The sequence below is a fragment of the Oryza brachyantha genome, unplaced genomic scaffold, assembly GCF_000231095.2.
Source record: "Oryza brachyantha unplaced genomic scaffold, ObraRS2 ChrUN-Ctg46, whole genome shotgun sequence".
Lineage (NCBI taxonomy): Eukaryota > Viridiplantae > Streptophyta > Magnoliopsida > Poales > Poaceae > Oryza > Oryza brachyantha.
Window position 1 is genome coordinate 631,231 of NW_024427246.1, and position 20,586 is coordinate 651,816.

At 58.9% G+C, this 20,586-nt stretch overlaps 32 non-coding genes and 12 pseudogenes across 32 annotated transcripts; all 44 read right to left on the minus strand.

The window, feature by feature from the left end:
* Positions 1 to 245: 245 nt before the first annotated feature.
* LOC121056277 lies at positions 246 to 364 on the minus strand. Its single transcript, XR_005813142.1, has one exon. It is a non-coding gene; the product is annotated as a 5S ribosomal RNA (ribosomal RNA).
* A 190-nt stretch (positions 365 to 554) lies between these two features.
* On the minus strand, positions 555 to 658 carry LOC121056612 (annotated as a pseudogene).
* A 372-nt stretch (positions 659 to 1,030) lies between these two features.
* Positions 1,031 to 1,149, minus strand: LOC121056314. Its single transcript, XR_005813179.1, has one exon. It is a non-coding gene; the product is annotated as a 5S ribosomal RNA (ribosomal RNA).
* A 372-nt stretch (positions 1,150 to 1,521) lies between these two features.
* Positions 1,522 to 1,640, minus strand: LOC121056375. Its single transcript, XR_005813235.1, has one exon. It is a non-coding gene; the product is annotated as a 5S ribosomal RNA (ribosomal RNA).
* A 371-nt stretch (positions 1,641 to 2,011) lies between these two features.
* On the minus strand, positions 2,012 to 2,130 carry LOC121056131. The gene has a single exon (XR_005812998.1). It is a non-coding gene; the product is annotated as a 5S ribosomal RNA (ribosomal RNA).
* A 372-nt stretch (positions 2,131 to 2,502) lies between these two features.
* Positions 2,503 to 2,621, minus strand: LOC121056302. The gene has a single exon (XR_005813167.1). It is a non-coding gene; the product is annotated as a 5S ribosomal RNA (ribosomal RNA).
* Positions 2,622 to 2,993: 372 nt separating this feature from the next.
* On the minus strand, positions 2,994 to 3,112 carry LOC121056234. Its single transcript, XR_005813101.1, has one exon. It is a non-coding gene; the product is annotated as a 5S ribosomal RNA (ribosomal RNA).
* Positions 3,113 to 3,778: 666 nt separating this feature from the next.
* Positions 3,779 to 3,897, minus strand: LOC121056311. The gene has a single exon (XR_005813176.1). It is a non-coding gene; the product is annotated as a 5S ribosomal RNA (ribosomal RNA).
* A 372-nt stretch (positions 3,898 to 4,269) lies between these two features.
* LOC121056327 lies at positions 4,270 to 4,388 on the minus strand. Its single transcript, XR_005813191.1, has one exon. It is a non-coding gene; the product is annotated as a 5S ribosomal RNA (ribosomal RNA).
* Positions 4,389 to 4,760: 372 nt separating this feature from the next.
* LOC121056236 lies at positions 4,761 to 4,879 on the minus strand. The gene has a single exon (XR_005813103.1). It is a non-coding gene; the product is annotated as a 5S ribosomal RNA (ribosomal RNA).
* A 190-nt stretch (positions 4,880 to 5,069) lies between these two features.
* On the minus strand, positions 5,070 to 5,173 carry LOC121056613 (annotated as a pseudogene).
* A 372-nt stretch (positions 5,174 to 5,545) lies between these two features.
* Positions 5,546 to 5,664, minus strand: LOC121056237. The gene has a single exon (XR_005813104.1). It is a non-coding gene; the product is annotated as a 5S ribosomal RNA (ribosomal RNA).
* A 190-nt stretch (positions 5,665 to 5,854) lies between these two features.
* Positions 5,855 to 5,958, minus strand: LOC121056614 (annotated as a pseudogene).
* A 372-nt stretch (positions 5,959 to 6,330) lies between these two features.
* Positions 6,331 to 6,449, minus strand: LOC121056238. The gene has a single exon (XR_005813105.1). It is a non-coding gene; the product is annotated as a 5S ribosomal RNA (ribosomal RNA).
* A 190-nt stretch (positions 6,450 to 6,639) lies between these two features.
* LOC121056615 lies at positions 6,640 to 6,743 on the minus strand (annotated as a pseudogene).
* A 372-nt stretch (positions 6,744 to 7,115) lies between these two features.
* Positions 7,116 to 7,234, minus strand: LOC121056193. The gene has a single exon (XR_005813060.1). It is a non-coding gene; the product is annotated as a 5S ribosomal RNA (ribosomal RNA).
* Positions 7,235 to 7,606: 372 nt separating this feature from the next.
* LOC121056215 lies at positions 7,607 to 7,725 on the minus strand. Its single transcript, XR_005813082.1, has one exon. It is a non-coding gene; the product is annotated as a 5S ribosomal RNA (ribosomal RNA).
* A 190-nt stretch (positions 7,726 to 7,915) lies between these two features.
* On the minus strand, positions 7,916 to 8,019 carry LOC121056616 (annotated as a pseudogene).
* Positions 8,020 to 8,391: 372 nt separating this feature from the next.
* LOC121056416 lies at positions 8,392 to 8,528 on the minus strand (annotated as a pseudogene).
* A 190-nt stretch (positions 8,529 to 8,718) lies between these two features.
* LOC121056617 lies at positions 8,719 to 8,822 on the minus strand (annotated as a pseudogene).
* A 372-nt stretch (positions 8,823 to 9,194) lies between these two features.
* Positions 9,195 to 9,313, minus strand: LOC121056139. The gene has a single exon (XR_005813006.1). It is a non-coding gene; the product is annotated as a 5S ribosomal RNA (ribosomal RNA).
* A 372-nt stretch (positions 9,314 to 9,685) lies between these two features.
* Positions 9,686 to 9,804, minus strand: LOC121056260. The gene has a single exon (XR_005813126.1). It is a non-coding gene; the product is annotated as a 5S ribosomal RNA (ribosomal RNA).
* Positions 9,805 to 10,084: 280 nt separating this feature from the next.
* Positions 10,085 to 10,203, minus strand: LOC121056216. Its single transcript, XR_005813083.1, has one exon. It is a non-coding gene; the product is annotated as a 5S ribosomal RNA (ribosomal RNA).
* Positions 10,204 to 10,869: 666 nt separating this feature from the next.
* LOC121056312 lies at positions 10,870 to 10,988 on the minus strand. The gene has a single exon (XR_005813177.1). It is a non-coding gene; the product is annotated as a 5S ribosomal RNA (ribosomal RNA).
* A 372-nt stretch (positions 10,989 to 11,360) lies between these two features.
* On the minus strand, positions 11,361 to 11,479 carry LOC121056411. The gene has a single exon (XR_005813271.1). It is a non-coding gene; the product is annotated as a 5S ribosomal RNA (ribosomal RNA).
* Positions 11,480 to 11,669: 190 nt separating this feature from the next.
* On the minus strand, positions 11,670 to 11,773 carry LOC121056618 (annotated as a pseudogene).
* A 372-nt stretch (positions 11,774 to 12,145) lies between these two features.
* LOC121056468 lies at positions 12,146 to 12,264 on the minus strand. The gene has a single exon (XR_005813326.1). It is a non-coding gene; the product is annotated as a 5S ribosomal RNA (ribosomal RNA).
* Positions 12,265 to 12,636: 372 nt separating this feature from the next.
* LOC121056217 lies at positions 12,637 to 12,755 on the minus strand. The gene has a single exon (XR_005813084.1). It is a non-coding gene; the product is annotated as a 5S ribosomal RNA (ribosomal RNA).
* Positions 12,756 to 13,127: 372 nt separating this feature from the next.
* Positions 13,128 to 13,246, minus strand: LOC121056469. The gene has a single exon (XR_005813327.1). It is a non-coding gene; the product is annotated as a 5S ribosomal RNA (ribosomal RNA).
* Positions 13,247 to 13,618: 372 nt separating this feature from the next.
* LOC121056172 lies at positions 13,619 to 13,737 on the minus strand. The gene has a single exon (XR_005813039.1). It is a non-coding gene; the product is annotated as a 5S ribosomal RNA (ribosomal RNA).
* Positions 13,738 to 14,109: 372 nt separating this feature from the next.
* On the minus strand, positions 14,110 to 14,228 carry LOC121056461. Its single transcript, XR_005813319.1, has one exon. It is a non-coding gene; the product is annotated as a 5S ribosomal RNA (ribosomal RNA).
* Positions 14,229 to 14,418: 190 nt separating this feature from the next.
* On the minus strand, positions 14,419 to 14,522 carry LOC121056619 (annotated as a pseudogene).
* A 372-nt stretch (positions 14,523 to 14,894) lies between these two features.
* LOC121056470 lies at positions 14,895 to 15,013 on the minus strand. The gene has a single exon (XR_005813328.1). It is a non-coding gene; the product is annotated as a 5S ribosomal RNA (ribosomal RNA).
* Positions 15,014 to 15,385: 372 nt separating this feature from the next.
* LOC121056219 lies at positions 15,386 to 15,504 on the minus strand. The gene has a single exon (XR_005813086.1). It is a non-coding gene; the product is annotated as a 5S ribosomal RNA (ribosomal RNA).
* Positions 15,505 to 15,876: 372 nt separating this feature from the next.
* Positions 15,877 to 15,995, minus strand: LOC121056412. Its single transcript, XR_005813272.1, has one exon. It is a non-coding gene; the product is annotated as a 5S ribosomal RNA (ribosomal RNA).
* Positions 15,996 to 16,185: 190 nt separating this feature from the next.
* Positions 16,186 to 16,289, minus strand: LOC121056606 (annotated as a pseudogene).
* A 372-nt stretch (positions 16,290 to 16,661) lies between these two features.
* On the minus strand, positions 16,662 to 16,780 carry LOC121056471. The gene has a single exon (XR_005813329.1). It is a non-coding gene; the product is annotated as a 5S ribosomal RNA (ribosomal RNA).
* Positions 16,781 to 17,152: 372 nt separating this feature from the next.
* LOC121056220 lies at positions 17,153 to 17,271 on the minus strand. Its single transcript, XR_005813087.1, has one exon. It is a non-coding gene; the product is annotated as a 5S ribosomal RNA (ribosomal RNA).
* Positions 17,272 to 17,937: 666 nt separating this feature from the next.
* LOC121056284 lies at positions 17,938 to 18,056 on the minus strand. Its single transcript, XR_005813149.1, has one exon. It is a non-coding gene; the product is annotated as a 5S ribosomal RNA (ribosomal RNA).
* Positions 18,057 to 18,246: 190 nt separating this feature from the next.
* On the minus strand, positions 18,247 to 18,350 carry LOC121056626 (annotated as a pseudogene).
* Positions 18,351 to 18,722: 372 nt separating this feature from the next.
* On the minus strand, positions 18,723 to 18,841 carry LOC121056472. The gene has a single exon (XR_005813330.1). It is a non-coding gene; the product is annotated as a 5S ribosomal RNA (ribosomal RNA).
* A 372-nt stretch (positions 18,842 to 19,213) lies between these two features.
* LOC121056221 lies at positions 19,214 to 19,332 on the minus strand. Its single transcript, XR_005813088.1, has one exon. It is a non-coding gene; the product is annotated as a 5S ribosomal RNA (ribosomal RNA).
* Positions 19,333 to 19,998: 666 nt separating this feature from the next.
* On the minus strand, positions 19,999 to 20,117 carry LOC121056285. Its single transcript, XR_005813150.1, has one exon. It is a non-coding gene; the product is annotated as a 5S ribosomal RNA (ribosomal RNA).
* A 190-nt stretch (positions 20,118 to 20,307) lies between these two features.
* On the minus strand, positions 20,308 to 20,411 carry LOC121056607 (annotated as a pseudogene).
* Positions 20,412 to 20,586: the final 175 nt, after the last annotated feature.

Consider the following 20,586-nt stretch of genomic DNA (forward strand, 5'->3'; position numbering starts at 1 on the left):
CTCATGAGAGCGAAAAGCGAGATACGTGTACCCCGAGCAAACGGCGGGACGTCTGTCCCGCACAGAAGGTGGAACGAACGACGGCGTCGCCAGGCACGCGCGTCACGAGCGATAAACGCGTAGGCCGAACGAATGGCTCCGGCAAGTACCGAAAACGGTAAAAATGAACGAATGGCTCGACCGAGGTCCCAAAACCGCAAAAATGAACGAATGTCCCGACCAAGAACCCAAAACAGCTAAAAAGAGGGATGCAACACGAGGACTTCCCAAGAGGTCACCCATCCTAGTACTAGTCTCGCCCAAGCACGCTTAACTTCGGAGTTAAGATGGGATCCGGTGCTTTAGTGCTGGTATGACCGCATCCAGCATGTCTCGCACCGCCTGCCCCCTTATGCTCCCCGCGCGTGGCCCTTACCCGTCCGCCCGGGGCGAACCGTGCCGTCGTAGGAGCGAATAAGCGGCTGACTCGTACCGCGTACGAACGGCAGGGTCTCATGAGAGCGAAAAGCGACATACGTGTACCCCGAGCGAACGGCGGGACGTCTGTCCCGGACAGAAGGTGGAACGAACGACGGCGTCGCCACTACTCTCGCCCAAGCACGCTTAACTTCGGAGTTCTGATGGGATCCGGTGCTTTAGTGCTGGTATGACCGCATCCAGCATGTCTCGCACCGCCTGCCCCCTTATGCTCCCCGCGCGTGGCCCTTACCCGTCCGCCCGGGGCGAACCGTGCCGTCGTAGGAGCGAATAAGCGGCTGACTCGTACCGCGTACGAACGGCAGGGTCTCATGAGAGCGAAAAGCGAGATACGTGTACCCCGAGCGAACGGCGGGACGTCTGTCCCGGACAGAAGGTGGAACGAACGACGGCGTCGCCAGGCACGTGCGTCACGAGCGATAAACGCGTAGGCCGAACGAATGGCTCCGGCAAGTACCGAAAACGGTAAAAATGAACGAATGGCTCGACCGAGGTCCCAAAACCGCAAAAATGAACGAATGTCCCGACCAAGAACCCAAAACGGCTAAAAAGAGGGATGCAAGACGAGGACTTCCCAGGAGGTCACCCATCCTAGTACTACTCTCGCCCAAGCACGCTTAACTGCGGAGTTCTGACGGGATACGGTGCTTTAGTGCTGGTATGATCGCATCCAGCACGTGTCGCACCGCCTGCCCCCTTATGCTCCCAGCGCGTGGCCCTTACCCGTCCGCCCGGGGCGAACCGTGCCGTCGTAGGAGCGAATAAGCGGCTGACTCGTACCGCGTACGAACGGCAGGGTCTCATGAGAGCGAAAAGCGAGATACGTGTACCCCGAGCGAACGGTGGGACGTCTGTCCCGCACAGAAGGTGGAACGAACGACGGCGTCGCCAGGCACGCGCGTCACGAGCGATAAACGCGTAGGCCGAACGAATGGCTCCGGCAAGTACCGAAAACGGTAAAAATGAACGAATGGCTCGACCGAGGTCCCAAAACCGCAAAAATGAACGAATGTCCCGACCAAGAACCCAAAACGGCTAAAAAGAGGGATGCAACACGAGGAGTTCCCAGGAGGTCACCCATCCTAGTGCTACTCTCGCCCAAGCAAGCTTAACTTCGGAGTTCTGATGGGATCCGGTGCTTTAGTGCTGGTATGATCACATCTAGCTTGTCTCGCACCGTCTGCCCCGTTATGCTCCCCGCACGTGGCCCTTACCCGTCCGCCCGGGGCGAACCGTGCCGTCGTAGGAGCGAATAAGCGGCTGACTCGTACCGCGTACGAACGGCAGGGTCTCATGAGAGCGAAAAGCGAGATACGTGTACCCCGAGCGAACGGCGGGACGTCTGTCCCGGACAGAAGGTGGAAGGAACGACGGCGTCGCCAGGCACTGGCGTCACGAGCGATAAACGCGTAGGCCGAACGAATGGCTCCGGCAAGTACCGAAAACGGTAAAAATGAACGAATGGCTCGACCGAGGTCCAAAACCGCAAAAATGAACGAATGTCTCGACCAAGAACTCAAAACGGCTAAAAAGAGGGATGCAACACGAGGACTTCCCAGGAGGCCACCCATCCTAGTACTACTCTCGCCCAAGCACGCTTAACTTCGGAGTTCTGATGGGATCCGGTGCTTTAGTGCTGGTATGATCGCATCAAGCATGTCTTGCACCGCCTGCCCCCTTATGCTCCCTGCGCGTGGCCCTTACCCGTCCGCCAAGGGCGAACCGTGCCGTCGTAGGAGCGAATAAGCGGCTGACTCGTACCGCGTACGAACGGCAGGGTCTCATGAGAGCGAAAAGCGAGATACGTGTACCCCGAGCGAACGGCGGGACGTCTGTCCCGGACAGAAGTTGGAACGAACGACGGCGTCGCCAGGCACGCGCGTCACGAGCGATAAACGCGTAGGCCGAACGAATGGCTCCGGCAAGTACCGAGAACGGTAAAAATGAACGAATGGCTCGACCGAGGTCCCAAAACGGCAAAAATGAACGAATGCCTTGACCAAGAACCCAAAACGGCTAAAAAGATGGATGCAACACGAGGACTTCCCAGGAGGTCACCCATCCTAGTACTACTCTCGCCCAAGCACGCTTAACTTCGGAGTTTTGATGGGATCCGGTGCTTTAGTGCACGTATGATCGCATCCAGCATGTGTCGCACCCCCTGCCCCCTTATGCTCCCCGCGCGTGGCCCCTACCCGTCCGCCCGGGGCGAACCGTGCCGTCGTAGGAGCGAATAAGCGGCTGACTCGTACCGCGTACGAACGGCAGGGTCTCATGAGAGCGAAAAGCGAGATACGTGTACCCCGAGCGAACGGCGGGACGTCTGTCGCGGACAGAAGGTGGAACGAACGACGGCGTCGCCAGGCACGCGCGTCACGAGCGATAAACGCGTAGGCCGAACGAATGGCTCCGGCAAGTACCGAAAACGGTAAAAATGAACGAATGGCTCGACCGAGGTCCCAAAACCGCAAAAATGAACGAATGTCCCGACCAAGAACCCAAAACGGCTAAAAAGAGGGATGCAACACGAGGACTTCCCAAGAGGTCACCCATCCTAGTACTACTCTCGCCCAAGCACGCTTAACTTCGGAGTTAAGATGGGATCCGGTGCTTTAGTGCTGGTATGACCGCATCCAGCATGTCTCGCACCGCCTGCCCCCTTATGCTCCCCGCGCGTGGCCCTTACCCGTCCGCCCGGGGCGAACCGTGCCGTCGTAGGAGCGAATAAGCGGCTGACTCGTACCGCGTACGAACGGCAGGGTCTCATGAGAGCGAAAAGCGACATACGTGTACCCCGAGCGAACGGCGGGACGTCTGTCCCGGACAGAAGGTGGAACAAACGACGGCGTCGCCACTACTCTCGCCCAAGCACGCTTAACTTCGGAGTTCTGATGGGATCCGGTGCTTTAGTGCTGGTATGACAGCATCCAGCATGTCTCGCACCGCCTGCCCCCTTATGCTCCCCGCGCGTGGCCCTTACCCGTCCGCCCGGGGCGAACCGTGCCGTCGTAGGAGCGAATAAGCGGCTGACTCGTACCGCGTACGAACGGCAGGGTCTCATGAGAGCGAAAAGCGAGATACGTGTACCCCGAGCGAACGGCGGGACGTCTGTCCCGGACAGAAGGTGGAACGAACGACGGCGTCGCCAGGCACGTGCGTCACGAGCGATAAACGCGTAGGCCGAACGAATGGCTCCGGCAAGTACCGAAAACGGTAAAAATGAACGAATGGCTCGACCGAGGTCCCAAAACCGCAAAAATGAACGAATGTCCCGACCAAGAACCCAAAACGGCTAAAAAGAAGGATGCAACACGAGGACTTCCCAGGAGGTCACCCATCCTAGTACTACTCTCGCCCAAGCACGCTTAACTTCGGAGTTCTAACGGGATACGATGCTTTAGTGCTGGTATGATCGCATCCAGCATGTGTCGCACCGCCTGCCCCCTTATGCTCCCCACGCGTGGCCCTTACCCGTCCGCCCGGGGCGAACCGTGCCGTCGTAGGAGCGAATAAGCGGCTGACTCGTACCGCGTACGAACGGCAGGGTCTCATGAGAGCGAAAAGCGAGATACGTGTACCCCGAGCGAACGGCGGGACGTCTGTCCCGCACAGAAGGTGGAACGAACGACGGCGTCGCCAGGCACGCGCGTCACGAGCGATAAACGCGTAGGCCGAACGAATGGCTCCGGCAAGTACCGAAAACGGTAAAAATGAACGAATGGCTCGACCGAGGTCCCAAAACCGCAAAAATGAACGAATGTCCCGACCAAGAACCCAAAACGGCTAAAAGGAGGGATGCAACACGAGGACTTCTCAGGAGGTCACCCATCCTAGAACTACTCTCGCCCAAGCACGCTTAACTTCGGAGTTCTGATGGAATCTAGTGCTTTAGTGCTGGTATGATCGCATCCGGCATGTCTCGCACCGCCTGCCCCCTTATGCTCCCCGCGCGTGGCCCTTACCCGTCCGCCCGGGGCGAACCGTGCCGTCGTAGGAGCGAATAAGCGGCTGACTCGTACCGCGTACGAACGGCAGGGTCTCATGAGAGCGAAAAGCGAGATACGTGTACCCCGAGCGAACGGCGGGACGTCTGTCCCGGACAGAAGTTGGAACGAACGACGGCGTCGCCAAGCACGCGCGTCACGAGCGATAAACGCGTAGGCCGAACGAATCGCTCCGGCAAGTACCGAAAAGGGTAAAAATGAACGAATGGCTCGACCGAGGTCCCAAAACCGCAAAAATGAACGAATGTCTCTACCAACAACTCAAAACGGCTAAAAAGAGGGATGCAACACGAGGACTTCCCAAGAGGTCACCCATCCTAGTACTACTCTCGCCCAAGCACGCTTAACTTCGGAGTTAAGATGGGATCCGGTGCTTTAGTGCTGGTATGACCGCATCCAGCATGTCTCGCACCGCCTGCCCCCTTATGCTCCCCGCGCGTGGCCCTTACCCGTCCGCCCGGGGCGAACCGTGCCGTCGTAGGAGCGAATAAGCGGCTGACTCGTACCGCGTACGAACGGCAGGGTCTCATGAGAGCGAAAAGCGACATACGTGTACCCCGAGCGAACGGCGGGACGTCTGTCCCGGACAGAAGGTGGAACGAACGACGGCGTCGCCACTACTCTCGCCCAAGCACGCTTAACTTCGGAGTTCTGATGGGATCCGGTGCTTTAGTGCTGGTATGACCGCATCCAGCATGTCTCGCACCGCCTGCCCCCTTATGCTCCCCGCGCGTGGCCCTTACCCGTCCGCCCGGGGCGAACCGTGCCGTCGTAGGAGCGAATAAGCGGCTGACTCGTACCGCGTACGAACGGCAGGGTCTCATGAGAGCGAAAAGCGAGATACGTGTACCCCGAGCGAACGGCGGGACGTCTGTCCCGGACAGAAGGTGGAACGAACGACGGCGTCGCCAAGCACGCGCGTCACGAGCGATAAACGCGTAGGCCGAACGAATCGCTCCGGCAAGTACCGAAAAGGGTAAAAATGAACGAATGGCTCGACCGAGGTCCCAAAACCGCAAAAATGAACGAATGTCTCTACCAACAACTCAAAACGGCTAAAAAGAGGGATGCAACACGAGGACTTCCCAAGAGGTCACCCATCCTAGTACTACTCTCGCCCAAGCACGCTTAACTTCGGAGTTAAGATGGGATCCGGTGCTTTAGTGCTGGTATGACCGCATCCAGCATGTCTCGCACCGCCTGCCCCCTTATGCTCCCCGCGCGTGGCCCTTACCCGTCCGCCCGGGGCGAACCGTGCCGTCGTAGGAGCGAATAAGCGGCTGACTCGTACCGCGTACGAACGGCAGGGTCTCATGAGAGCGAAAAGCGACATACGTGTACCCCGAGCGAACGGCGGGACGTCTGTCCCGGACAGAAGGTGGAACGAACGACGGCGTCGCCACTACTCTCGCCCAAGCACGCTTAACTTCGGAGTTCTGATGGGATCCGGTGCTTTAGTGCTGGTATGACCGCATCCAGCATGTCTCGCACCGCCTGCCCCCTTATGCTCCCCGCGCGTGGCCCTTACCCGTCCGCCCGGGGCGAACCGTGCCGTCGTAGGAGCGAATAAGCGGCTGACTCGTACCGCGTACGAACGGCAGGGTCTCATGAGAGCGAAAAGCGAGATACGTGTACCCCGAGCGAACGGCGGGACGTCTGTCCCGGACAGAAGGTGGAACGAACGACGGCGTCGCCAGGCACGCGCGTCACGAGCGATAAACGCGTAGGCCGAACGAATGGCTCCGGCAAGTACCGAAAACGGTAAAAATGAACGAATGGCTCGACCGAGGTCCCAAAACCGCAAAAATGAACGAATGTCTCGACCAAGAACTCAAAACGGCTAAAAAGAGGGATGCAACACGAGGACTTCCCAAGAGGTCACCCATCCTAGTACTACTCTCGCCCAAGCACGCTTAACTTCGGAGTTAAGATGGGATCCGGTGCTTTAGTGCTGGTATGACCGCATCCAGCATGTCTCGCACCGCCTGCCCCCTTATGCTCCCCGCGCGTGGCCCTTACCCGTCCGCCCGGGGCGAACCGTGCCGTCGTAGGAGCGAATAAGCGGCTGACTCGTACCGCGTACGAACGGCAGGGTCTCATGAGAGCGAAAAGCGACATACGTGTACCCCGAGCGAACGGCGGGACGTCTGTCCCGGACAGAAGGTGGAACGAACGACGGCGTCGCCACTACTCTCGCCCAAGCACGCTTAACTTCGGAGTTCTGATGGGATCCGGTGCTTTAGTGCTGGTATGACCGCATCCAGCATGTCTCGCACCGCCTGCCCCCTTATGCTCCCCGCGCGTGGCCCTTACCCGTCCGCCCGGGGCGAACCGTGCCGTCGTAGGAGCGAATAAGCGGCTGACTCGTACCGCGTACGAACGGCAGGGTCTCATGAGAGCGAAAAGCGAGATACGTGTACCCCGAGCGAACGGCGGGACGTCTGTCCCGGACAGAAGGTGGAACGAACGACGGCGTCGCCAGGCACGCGCGTCACGAGCGATAAACGCGTAGGCCGAACGAATGGCTCCGGCAAGTACCGAAAACGGTAAAAATGAACGAATGGCTCGACCGAGGTCCCAAAACCGCAAAAATGAACGAATGTCTCGACCAAGAACTCAAAACGGCTAAAAAGAGGGATGCAACATGAGGTCTTCCCAGGAGGTCACCCATCCTAGTACTACTCTCACCCAAGCACGCTTAACTTCGGAGTTCTGATGGGATCCGGTGCTTTAGTGCTGGTATGACCCCACCCAGCATGTCTCGCACCACCTGCCCCCTTATGCTCCCCGCGCGTGGCCCTTACCCGTCCGCCCGGGGCGAACCGTGCCGTCGTAGGAGCGAATAAACGGCTGACTCGTACCGCGTACGAACGGCAGGGTCTCATGAGAGCGAAAAGCGAGATACGTGTACCCCGAGCGAACGGCGGGACGTCTGTCCCGGACAGAAGGTGGAACGAACGACGGCGTCGCCAGGCACGCGCGTCACGAGCGATAAACGCGTAGGCCGAACGAATGGATCCGGCAAGTACCGAAAACGGTAAAAATGAACGAATGGCTCGACCGAGGTCCCAAAACGGCAAAAATAAACGAATGTCTCGACCAAGAACCCAAAACGGCTAAAAAGAGGGATGCAACACGAGGACTTCCCAGGAGGTCACCCATCCTAGTACTACTCTCGCCCAAGCACGCTTAACTTCGGAGTTAAGATGGGATCCGGTGCTTTAGTGCTGGTATGACCGCATCCAGCATGTCTCGCACCGCCTGCCCCCTTATGCTCCCCACGCGTGGCCCTTACCCGTCCGCCCGGGGCGAACCATGCCGTCGTAGGAGCGAATAAGCGGCTGACTCGTACCGCGTACGAACGGCAGGGTCTCATGAGAGCGAAAAGCGAGATACGTGTACCCCGAGCGAACGGCGGGACGTCTGTCCCGGACAGAAGGTGGAACGAACGACGGCGTCGCCACTACTCTCGCCCAAGCACGCTTAACTTCGGAGTTCTGATGGGATCCGGTGCTTTAGTGCTGGTATGACCGCATCCAGCATGTCTCGCACCGCCTGCCCCCTTATGCTCCCCGCGCGTGGCCCTTACCCGTCCGCCCGGGGCGAACCGTGCCGTCGTAGGAGCGAATAAGCGGCTGACTCGTACCGCGTACGAACGGCAGGGTCTCATGAGAGCGAAAAGCGAGATACGTGTACCCCGAGCGAACGACGGGACGTCTGTCCCGGACAGAAGGTGGAACGAACGACGGCGTCGCCAGGCACGTGCGTCACGAGCGATAAACGCGTAGGCCGAACGAATGGCTCCGGCAAGTACCGAAAACGGTAAAAATGAACGAATGGCTCGACCGAGGTCCCAAAACCGCAAAAATGAACGAATGTCCCGACCAAGAACCCAAAACGGCTAAAAAGAGGGATGCAACACGAGGACTTCCCAGGAGGTCACCCATCCTAGTACTACTCTCGCCCAAGCACGCTTAACTTCGGAGTTACGCTTAACTTCGGAGTTAAGATGGGATCCGGTGCTTTAGTGCTGGTATGACCGCATCCAGCATGTCTCGCACCGCCTGCCCCCTTATGCTCCCCGCGCGTGGCCCTTACCCGTCCGCCCGGGGCGAACCGTGCCGTCGTAGGAGCGAATAAGCGGCTGACTCGTACCGCGTACGAACGGCAGGGTCTCATGAGAGCGAAAAGCGACATACGTGTACCCCGAGCGAACGGCGGGACGTCTGTCCCGGACAGAAGGTGGAACGAACGACGGCGTCGCCACTACTCTCGCCCAAGCACGCTTAACTTCGGAGTTCTGATGGGATCCGGTGCTTTAGTGCTGGTATGACCGCATCCAGCATGTCTCGCACCGCCTGCCCCCTTATGCTCCCCGCGCGTGGCCCTTACCCGTCCGCCCGGGGCGAACCGTGCCGTCGTAGGAGCGAATAAGCGGCTGACTCGTACCGCGTACGAACGGCAGGGTCTCATGAGAGCGAAAAGCGAGATACGTGTACCCCGAGCGAACGACGGGACGTCTGTCCCGGACAGAAGGTGGAACGAACGACGGCGTCGCCAGGCACGTGCGTCACGAGCGATAAACGCGTAGGCCGAACGAATGGCTCCGGCAAGTACCGAAAACGGTAAAAATGAACGAATGGCTCGACCGAGGTCCCAAAACCGCAAAAATGAACGAATGTCCCGACCAAGAACCCAAAACGGCTAAAAAGAGGGATGCAACACGAGGACTTCCCAGGAGGTCACCCATCCTAGTACTACTCTCGCCCAAGCACGCTTAACTTCGGAGTTCTGATGGGATCCGGTGCTTTAGAGCTGGTTTGATCGCATCCAGCATGTGTCGCACCGCCTGCCCCCTTATAATCCCCGCGCGTGGCCCTTACCCGTCCGCCTGGGGCGAACCGTGCCGTCGTAGGAGCGAATAAGCGGCTGACTCGTACCGCGTACGAATGGCAGGGTCTCATGAGAGCGAAAAGCGAGATACGTGTACCCCGAGCGAACGACGGGACTTCTGTCCCGGACAGAAGGTGGAACGAACGACGGCGTCGCCAGGCACGCGCGTCACGAGCGATAAACGCGTAGGCCGAACGAATGGCTCCGGCAAGTACCGAAAACGGTAAAAATGAACGAATGGCTCGACCGAGGTCCCAAAACAGCAAAAATAAACGAATGTCTCGACCAAGAACCCAAAACGGCTAAAAAGAGGGATGCAACACGAGGACTTCCCAGGAGGTCACCCATCCTAGTACTACTCTCGCCCAAGCACGCTTAACTTCGGAGTTAAGATGGGATCCGGTGCTTTAGTGCTGGTATAACCGCATCCAACATGTCTCGCACCGCCTGCCCCCTTATGCTCCCCGCGCGTGGCCCTTACCCGTCCGCCCGGGGCGAACCGTGCCGTCGTAGGAGCGAATAAGCGGCTGACTCGTACCGCGTACGAACGGCAGGGTCTCATGAGAGCGAAAAGCGAGATACGTGTACCCCGAGCGAACGGCGGGACGTCTGTCCCGGACAGAAGGTGGAACGAACGACGGCGTCGCTAGGCACGCGCGTCACGAGCGATAAACGCGTAGGCGACCAAGAACCCAAAACGGCTAAAAAGAGGGATGCAACACGAGGACTTCCCAGGAGGTCACCCATCCTAGTACTACTCTCGCCCAAGCACGCTTAACTTCGGAGTTAAGATGGGATCCGGTGCTTTAGTGCTGGTATGACCGCATCCAGCATGTCTCGCACCGCCTGCCCCCTTATGCTCCCCGCGCGTGGCCCTTACCCGTCCGCCCGGGGCGAACCGTGCCGTCGTAGGAGCGAATAAGCGGCTGACTCGTACCGCGTACGAACGGCAGGGTCTCATGAGAGCGAAAAGCGAGATACGTGTACCCCGAGCGAACGGCGGGACGTCTGTCCCAGACAGAAGGTGGAACGAACGACGGCGTCGCCACTACTCTCGCCCAAGCACGCTTAACTTCGGAGTTCTGATGGGATCCGGTGCTTTAGTGCTGGTATGATCGCATCCAGCATGTCTCGCACCGCCTGCCCCCTTATGCTCCCCGCGCGTGGCCCTTACCCGTCCGCCCGGGGCGAACCGTGCCGTCGTAGGAGCGAATAAACGGCTGACTCGTACCGCGTACGAACGGCAGGGTCTCATGAGAGCGAAAAGCGAGATACGTGTACCCAGAGCGAACGGCGGGACGTCTGTCCCGGACAGAAGGTGGAACGAACGACGGCGTCGCCAGGCACGCGCGTCACGAGCGATAAACGCGTAGCCCGAACGAATGGCTCCGGCAAGTACCGAAAACGGTAAAAATGAACGAATGGCTCGACCGAGGTCCCAAAACGGCGAAAATAAACGAATGTCTCGACCAAGAACCCAAAACGGCTAAAAAGAGGGATGCAACACGAGGACTTCCCAGGAGGTCACCCATCCTAGTACTACTATCGCCCAAGCACGCTTAACTTCGGAGTTATGATGGGATCCGGTGCTTTAGTGCTGGTATGATCGCATCCGGCATGTCTCGCACCGCCTGCCCCCTTATGCTCCCCGCGCGTGGCCCTTACCCGTCCGCCCGGGGCGAACCGTGCCGTCGTAGGAGCGAATAAGCGGCTGACTCGTACCGCGTACGAACGGCAGGGTCTCATGAGAGCGAAAAGCGAGATACGTGTACCCCGAGCGAACGGCGGGACGTCTGTCCCAGACAGAAGGTGGAACGAACGACGGCGTCGCCAGGCACGCGCGTCACGAGCGATAAACGCGTAGGCCGAACGAATGGCTCCGGCAAGTACCGAAAACGGTAAAAATGAACGAATGGCTCGACCGAGGTCCCAAAACCGCAAAAATGAACGAATGTCCCGACCAAGAACTCAAAACGGCTAAAAAGAGGGATGCAACACGAGGACTTCCCAAGAGGTCATCCATCCTAGTACTACTCTCACCCAAGCACGCTTAATTTCGGAGTTCTGATGGGATTCGGTGCTTTAGTGCTGGTATGACCGCATCCAGCATGTCTCGCACCGCCTGCCCCCATATGCTACCCGCACGTGGCCCTTACCCGTCCGCCCGGGGCGAACCGTGCCGTCGTAGGAGCGAATAAGCGGCTGACTCGTACCGCGTACGAACGGCAGGGTCTCATGAGAGCGAAAAGCGAGATACGTGTACCCCGAGCGAACGGCGGGACGTCTGTCCCGGACAGAAGGTGGAACGAACGACGGCGTCGCCACTACTCTCGCCCAAGCACGCTTAACTTCGGAGTTCTGATGGGATCCGGTGCTTTAGTGCTGGTATGACCGCATCCAGCATGTCTCGCACCGCCTGCCCCCTTATGCTCCCCGCGCGTGGCCCTTACCCGTCCACCCGGGGCGAACCGTGCCGTCGTACGAGCGAATAAGCGGCTGACTCGTACCGCGTACGAACGGCAGGGTCTCATGAGAGCGAAAAGCGAGATACGTGTACCCCGAGCGAACGGCGGGACGTCTGTCCCGGACAGAAGTTGGAACGAACGACGGCGTCGCCAGGCACGCGCGTCACGAGCGATAAACGCGTAGGCCGAACGAATGGCTCCGGCAAGTACCGAAAACGGTAAAAATGAACCAATGGCTCGACCGAGGTCCCAAAACCGCAAAAATGAACGAATGTCTCGACCAAGAACTCAAAACGGCTAAAAAGAGGGATGCAACATGAGGACTTCCCAGGAGGTCACCCATCCTAGTACTACTCTCACCCAAGCACGCTAAACTTCGGAGTTCTGATGGGATCCGATGCTTTAGTGGTGGTATGACCCCATCCAGCATGTCTCGCACCACCTGCCCCCTTATGCTCCCCGCGCGTGGCCCTTACCCGTCCGCCCGGGGCGAACCGTGCCGTCGTAGGAGCGAATAAACGGCTGACTCGTACCGCGTACGAACGGCAGGGTCTCATGAGAGCGAAAAGCGAGATACGTGTACCCAGAGCGAACGGCGGGACGTCTGTCCCGGACAGAAGGTGGATCGAACGACGGCGTCGCCAGGCACGCGCGTCACGAGCGATAAACGCGTAGGCCGAACGAATAGCTCCGGCAAGTACCGAAAACGGTAAAAATGAACGAATGGCTCAACCGAGGTCCCAAAACGGCGAAAATAAACGAATGTCTCGACCAAGAACCCAAAACGGCTAAAAAGAGGGATGCAACACGAGGACTTCCCAGGAGGTCACCCATCCTAGTACTACTCTCGCCCAAGCACGCTTAACTTCGGAGTTAAGATGGGATCCGGTGCTTTAGTGCTGGTATGACCGCATCCAGCATGTCTCGCACCGCCTGCCCCCTTATGCTCCCCGCGCGTGGCCCTTACCCGTCCGCCCGGGGCGAACCGTGCCGTCGTAGGAGCGAATAAGCGGCTGACTCGTACCGCGTACGAATGGCAGGGTCTCATGAGAGCGAAAAGCGAGATACGTGTACCCCGAGCGAACGGCGGGACGTCTGTCCCAGACAGAAGGTGGAACGAACGACGGCGTCGCCAGGCACGCGCGTCACGAGCGATAAACGCGTAGGCCGAACGAATGGCTCCGGCAAGTACCGAAAACGGTAAAAATGAACCAATGGCTCGACCGAGGTCCCAAAACCGCAAAAATGAACGAATGTCTCGACCAAGAACTCAAAACGGCTAAAAAGAGGGATGCAACATGAGGACTTCCCAGGAGGTCACCCATCCTAGTACTACTCTCACCCAAGCACGCTAAACTTCGGAGTTCTGATGGGATCCGATGCTTTAGTGGTGGTATGACCCCATCCAGCATGTCTCGCACCACCTGCCCCCTTATGCTCCCCGCGCGTGGCCCTTACCCGTCCGCCCGGGGCGAACCGTGCCGTCGTAGGAGCGAATAAACGGCTGACTCGTACCGCGTACGAACGGCAGGGTCTCATGAGAGCGAAAAGCGAGATACGTGTACCCAGAGCGAACGGCGGGACGTCTGTCCCGGACAGAAGGTGGAACGAACGACGGCGTCGCCAGGCACGCGCGTCACGAGCGATAAACGCGTAGCCCGAACGAATGGCTCCGGCAAGTACCGAAAACGGTAAAAATGAACGAATGGCTCGACCGAGGTCCCAAAACGGCGAAAATAAACGAATGTCTCGACCAAGAACCCAAAACGGCTAAAAAGAGGGATGCAACACGAGGACTTCCCAGGAGGTCACCCATCCTAGTACTACTCTCGCCCAAGCACGCTTAACTTCGGAGTTAAGATGGGATCCGGTGCTTTAGTGCTGGTATGATCGCATCCGGCATGTCTCGCACCGCCTGCCCCCTTATGCTCCCCGCGCGTGGCCCTTACCCGTCCGCCCGGGGCGAACCGTGCCGTCGTAGGAGCGAATAAGCGGCTGACTCGTACCGCGTACGAACGGCAGGGTCTCATGAGAGCGAAAAGCGAGATACGTGTACCCCGAGCGAACGGCGGGACGTCTGTCCCAGACAGAAGGTGGAACGAACGACGGCGTCGCCAGGCACGCGCGTCACGAGCGATAAACGCGTAGGCCGAACGAATGGCTCCGGCAAGTACCGAAAACGGTAAAAATGAACGAATGGCTCGACCGAGGTCCCAAAACCGCAAAAATGAACGAATGTCCCGACCAAGAACTCAAAACGGCTAAAAAGAGGGATGCAACACGAGGACTTCCCAAGAGGTCATCCATCCTAGTACTACTCTCACCCAAGCACGCTTAATTTCGGAGTTCTGATGGGATTCGGTGCTCTAGTGCTGGTATGACCGCATCCAGCATGTCTCGCACCGCCTGCCCCCATATGCTCCCCGCACGTGGCCCTTACCCGTCCGCCCGGGGCGAACCGTGCCGTCGTAGGAGCGAATAAGCGGCTGACTCGTACCGCGTACGAACGGCAGGGTCTCATGAGAGCGAAAAGCGAGATACGTGTACCCCGAGCGAACGGCGGGACGTCTGTCCCGGACAGAAGGTGGAACGAACGACGGCGTCGCCACTACTCTCGCCCAAGCACGCTTAACTTCGGAGTTCTGATGGGATCCGGTGCTTTAGTGCTGGTATGACCGCATCCAGCATGTCTCGCACCGCCTGCCCCCTTATGCTCCCCGCGCGTGGCCCTTACCCGTCCACCCGGGGCGAACCGTGCCGTCGTAGGAGCGAATAAGCGGCTGACTCGTACCGCGTACGAACGGCAGGGTCTCATGAGAGCGAAAAGCGAGATACGTGTACCCCGAGCGAACGGCGGGACGTCTGTCCCGGACAGAAGTTCGAACGAACGACGGCGTCGCCAGGCACGCGCGTCACGAGCGATAAACGCGTAGGCCGAACGAATGGCTCCGGCAAGTACCGAAAACGGTAAAAATGAACCAATGGCTCGACCGAGGTCCCAAAACCGCAAAAATGAACGAATGTCTCGACCAAGAACTCAAAACGGCTAAAAAGAGGGATGCAACATGAGGACTTCCCAGGAGGTCACCCATCCTAGTACTACTCTCACCCAAGCACGCTAAACTTCGGAGTTCTGATGGGATCCGATGCTTTAGTGGTGGTATGACCCCATCCAGCATGTCTCGCACCACCTGCCCCCTTATGCTCCCCGCGCGTGGCCCTTACCCGTCCGCCCGGGGCGAACCGTGCCGTCGTAGGAGCGAATAAACGGCTGACTCGTACCGCGTACGAACGGCAGGGTCTCATGAGAGCGAAAAGCGAGATACGTGTACCCAGAGCGAACGGCGGGACGTCTGTCCCGGACAGAAGGTGGATCGAACGACGGCGTCGCCAGGCACGCGCGTCACGAGCGATAAACGCGTAGGCCGAACGAATAGCTCCGGCAAGTACCGAAAACGGTAAAAATGAACGAATGGCTCAACCGAGGTCCCAAAACGGCGAAAATAAACGAATGTCTCGACCAAGAACCCAAAACGGCTAAAAAGAGGGATGCAACACGAGGACTTCCCAGGAGGTCACCCATCCTAGTACTACTCTCGCCCAAGCACGCTTAACTTCGGAGTTAAGATGGGATCCGGTGCTTTAGTGCTGGTATGACCGCATCCAGCATGTCTCGCACCGCCTGCCCCCTTATGCTCCCCGCGCGTGGCCCTTACCCGTCCGCCCGGGGCGAACCGTGCCGTCGTAGGAGCGAATAAGCGGCTGACTCGTACCGCGTACGAATGGCAGGGTCTCATGAGAGCGAAAAGCGAGATACGTGTACCCCGAGCGAACGGCGGGACGTCTGTCCCAGACAGAAGGTGGAACGAACGACGGCGTCGCCAGGCACGCGCGTCACGAGCGATAAACGCGTAGGCCGAACGAATGGCTCCGGCAAGTACCGAAAACGGTAAAAATGAACGAATGGCTCGACCGAGGTCCCAAAACCGCAAAAATGAACGAATGTCCCGACCAAGAACTCAAAACGGCTAAAAAGAGGGATGCAACACGAGGACTTCCCAAGAGGTCATCCATCCTAGTACTACTCTCACCCAAGCACGCTTAATTTCGGAGTTCTGATGGGATTCGGTGCTTTAGTGCTGGTATGACCGCATCCAGCATGTCTCGCACCGCCTGCCCCCATATGCTCCCCGCACGTGGCCCTTACCCGTCCGCCCAGGGCGAACCGTGCCGTCGTAGGAGCGAATAAGCGGCTGACTCGTACCGCGTATGAACGGCAGGGTCTCATGAGAGCGAAAAGCGAGATACGTGTACCCCGAGCGAACGGCGGGACGTCTGTCCCGGACAGAAGGTGGAACGAACGATGGCGTCGCCACTACTCTCGCCCAAGCACGCTTAACTTCGGAGTTCTGATGGGATCCGGTGCTTTAGTGCTGGTATGACCGCATCCAGCATGTCTCGCACCGCCTGCCCCCTTATGCTCCCCGCGCGTGGCCCTTACCCGTCCACCCGGGGCGAACCGTGCCGTCGTAGGAGCGAATAAGCGGCTGACTCGTACCGCGTACGAACGGCAGGGTCTCATGAGAGCGAAAAGCGAGATACGTGTACCCCGAGCGAACGGCGGGACGTCTGTCCCGGACAGAAGTTGGAACGAACGACGGCGTCGCCAGGCACGCGCGTCACGAGCGATAAACGCGTAGGCCGAACGAATGGCTCCGGCAAGTACCGAAAACGGTAAAAATGAACCAATGGCTCGACCGAGGTCCCAAAACCGCAAAAATGAACGAATGTCTCGACCAAGAACTCAAAACGGCTAAAAAGAGGGATGCAACATGAGGACTTCCCAGGAGGTCACCCATCCTAGTACTACTCTCACCCAAGCACGCTAAACTTCGGAGTTCTGATGGGATCCGATGCTTTAGTGGTGGTATGACCCCATCCAGCATGTCTCGCACCACCTGCCCCCTTATGCTCCCCGCGCGTGGCCCTTACCCGTCCGCCCGGGGCGAACCGTGCCGTCGTAGGAGCGAATAAACGGCTGACTCGTACCGCGTACGAACGGCAGGGTCTCATGAGAGCGAAAAGCGAGATACGTGTACCCAGAGCGAACGGCGGGACGTCTGTCCCGGACAGAAGGTGGATCGAACGACGGCGTCGCCAGGCACGCGCGTCACGAGCGATAAACGCGTAGGCCGAACGAATAGCTCCGGCAAGTACCGAAAACGGTAAAAATGAACGAATGGCTCAACCGAGGTCCCAAAACGGCGAAAATAAACGAATGTCTCGACCAAGAACCCAAAACGGCTAAAAAGAGGGATGCAACACGAGGACTTCCCAGGAGGTCACCCATCCTAGTACTACTCTCGCCCAAGCACGCTTAACTTCGGAGTTAAGATGGGATCCGGTGCTTTAGTGCTGGTATGACCGCATCCAGCATGTCTCGCACCGCCTGCCCCCTTATGCTCCCCGCGCGTGGCCCTTACCCGTCCGCCCGGGGCGAACCGTGCCGTCGTAGGAGCGAATAAGCGGCTGACTCGTACCTCGTACGAATGGCAGGGTCTCATGAGAGCGAAAAGCGAGATACGTGTACCCCGAGCGAACGGCGGGACGTCTGTCCCGGACAGAAGGTGGAACGAACGACGGCGTCGCCACTACTCTCGCCCAAGCACGCTTAACTTCGGAGTTCTGATGGGATCCGGTGCTTTAGTGCTGGTATGATCGCATCCAGCATGTCTCGCACCGCCTGCCCCCTTATGCTCCCCGCGCGTGGCCCTTACCCGTCCGCCCGGGGCGAACCGTGCCGTCGTAGGAGCGAATAAGCGGCTGACTCGTACCGCGTACGAACGGCAGGGTCTCATGAGAGCGAAAAGCGAGATACGTGTACCCCGAGCGAACGGCGGGACGTCTGTCCCGGACAGAAGGTGGAACGAACGACGGCGTCGCCAGGCACGCGCGTCACGAGCGATAAACGCGTAGGCCGAACGAATGGCTCCGGCAAGTACCGAAAACGGTAAAAATGAACGAATGGCTCGACCGAGGTCCCAAAACCGCAAAAATGAACGAATGTCCCGACCAAGAACTCAAAACGGCTAAAAAGAGGGATGCAACACGAGGACTTCCCAAAAGGTCACCCATCCTAGTACTACTCTCGCCCAAGCACGCTTAATTTCGGAGTTCTGATGGGATCCGGTGCTTTATTGCTGGTATGACCGCATCCAGCATGTCTCGCACCGCCTGCCCCCATATGCTCCCCGCGCGTGGCCCTTACCCGTCCGCCCGGGGCGAACCGTGCCGTCGTAGGAGCGAATAAGCGGCTGACTCATACCGCGTACGAACGGCAGCGTCTCATGAGAGCGAAAAGCGAGATACGTGTACCCCGAGCGAACGGCGGGACGTCTGTCCCGGACAGAAGGTGGAACGAACGATGGCGTCGCCACTACTCTCGCCCAAGCACGCTTAACTTCGGAGTTCTGATGGGATCCGGTGCTTTAGTGCTGGTAAGACCGCATCCAGCATGTCTCGCACCGCCTGCCCCCTTATGCTCCCCGCGCGTGGCCCTTACCCGTCCACCCGGGGCGAACCGTGCCGTCGTAGGAGCGAATAAGCGGCTGACTCGTACCGCGTACGAACGGCAGGGTCTCATGAGAGCGAAAAGCGAGATACGTGTACCCCGAGCGAACGGCGGGACGTCTGTCCCGGACAGAAGTTGGAACGAACGACGGCGTCGCCAGGCACGCGCGTCACGAGCGATAAACGCGTAGGCCGAACGAATGGCTCCGGCAAGTACCGAAAACGGTAAAAATGAACCAATGGCTCGACCGAGGTCCCAAAACCGCAAAAATGAACGAATGTCTCGACCAAGAACTCAAAACGGCTAAAAAGAGGGATGCAACATGAGGACTTCCCAGGAGGTCACCCATCCTAGTACTACTCTCACCCAAGCACGCTAAACTTCGGAGTTCTGATGGGATCCGATGCTTTAGTGGTGGTATGACCCCATCCAGCATGTCTCGCACCACCTGCCCCCTTATGCTCCCCGCGCGTGGCCCTTACCCGTCCGCCCGGGGCGAACCGTGCCGTCGTAGGAGCGAATAAACGGCTGACTCGTACCGCGTACGAACGGCAGGGTCTCATGAGAGCGAAAAGCGAGATACGTGTACCCAGAGCGAACGGCGGGACGTCTGTCCCGGACAGAAGGTGGATCGAACGACGGCGTCGCCAGGCACGCGCGTCACGAGCGATAAACGCGTAGGCCGAACGAATAGCTCCGGCAAGTACCGAAAACGGTAAAAATGAACGAATGGCTCAACCGAGGTCCCAAAACGGCGAAAATAAACGAATGTCTCGACCAAGAACCCAAAACGGCTAAAAAGAGGGATGCAACACGAGGACTTCCCAGGAGGTCACCCATCCTAGTACTACTCTCGCCCAAGCACGCTTAACTTCGGAGTTAAGATGGGATCCGGTGCTTTAGTGCTGGTATGACCGCATCCAGCATGTCTCGCACCGCCTGCCCCCTTATGCTCCCCGCGCGTGGCCCTTACCCGTCCGCCCGGGGCGAACCGTGCCGTCGTAGGAGCGAATAAGCGGCTGACTCGTACCTCGTACGAATGGCAGGGTCTCATGAGAGCGAAAAGCGAGATACGTGTACCCCGAGCGAACGGCGGGACGTCTGTCCCGGACAGAAGGTGGAACGAACGACGGCGTCGCCACTACTCTCGCCCAAGCACGCTTAACTTCGGAGTTCTGATGGGATCCGGTGCTTTAGTGCTGGTATGATCGCATCCAGCATGTCTCGCACCGCCTGCCCCCTTATGCTCCCCGCGCGTGGCCCTTACCCGTCCGCCCGGGGCGAACCGTGCCGTCGTAGGAGCGAATAAGCGGCTGACTCGTACCGCGTACGAACGGCAGGGTCTCATGAGAGCGAAAAGCGAGATACGTGTACCCCGAGCGAACGGCGGGACGTCTGTCCCGGACAGAAGGTGGAACGAACGACGGCGTCGCCAGGCACGCGCGTCACGAGCGATAAACGCGTAGGCCGAACGAATGGCTCCGGCAAGTACCGAAAACGGTAAAAATGAACGAATGGCTCGACCGAGGTCCCAAAACCGCAAAAATGAACGAATGTCCCGACCAAGAACTCAAAACGGCTAAAAAGAGGGATGCAACACGAGGACTTCCCAAAAGGTCACCCATCCTAGTACTACTCTCGCCCAAGCACGCTTAATTTCGGAGTTCTGATGGGATCCGGTGCTTTATTGCTGGTATGACCGCATCCAGCATGTCTCGCACCGCCTGCCCCCATATGCTCCCCGCGCGTGGCCCTTACCCGTCCGCCCGGGGCGAACCGTGCCGTCGTAGGAGCGAATAAGCGGCTGACTCATACCGCGTACGAACGGCAGCGTCTCATGAGAGCGAAAAGCGAGATACGTGTACCCCGAGCGAACGGCGGGACGTCTGTCCCGGACAGAAGGTGGAACGAACGATGGCGTCGCCACTACTCTCGCCCAAGCACGCTTAACTTCGGAGTTCTGATGGGATCCGGTGCTTTAGTGCTGGTATGACCGCATCCAGCATGTCTCGCACCGCCTGCCCCCTTATGCTCCCCGCGCGTGGCCCTTACCCGTCCACCCGGGGCGAACCGTGCCGTCGTAGGAGCGAATAAGCGGCTGACTCGTACCGCGTACGAACGGCAGGGTCTCATGAGAGCGAAAAGCGAGATACGTGTACCCCGAGCGAACGGCGGG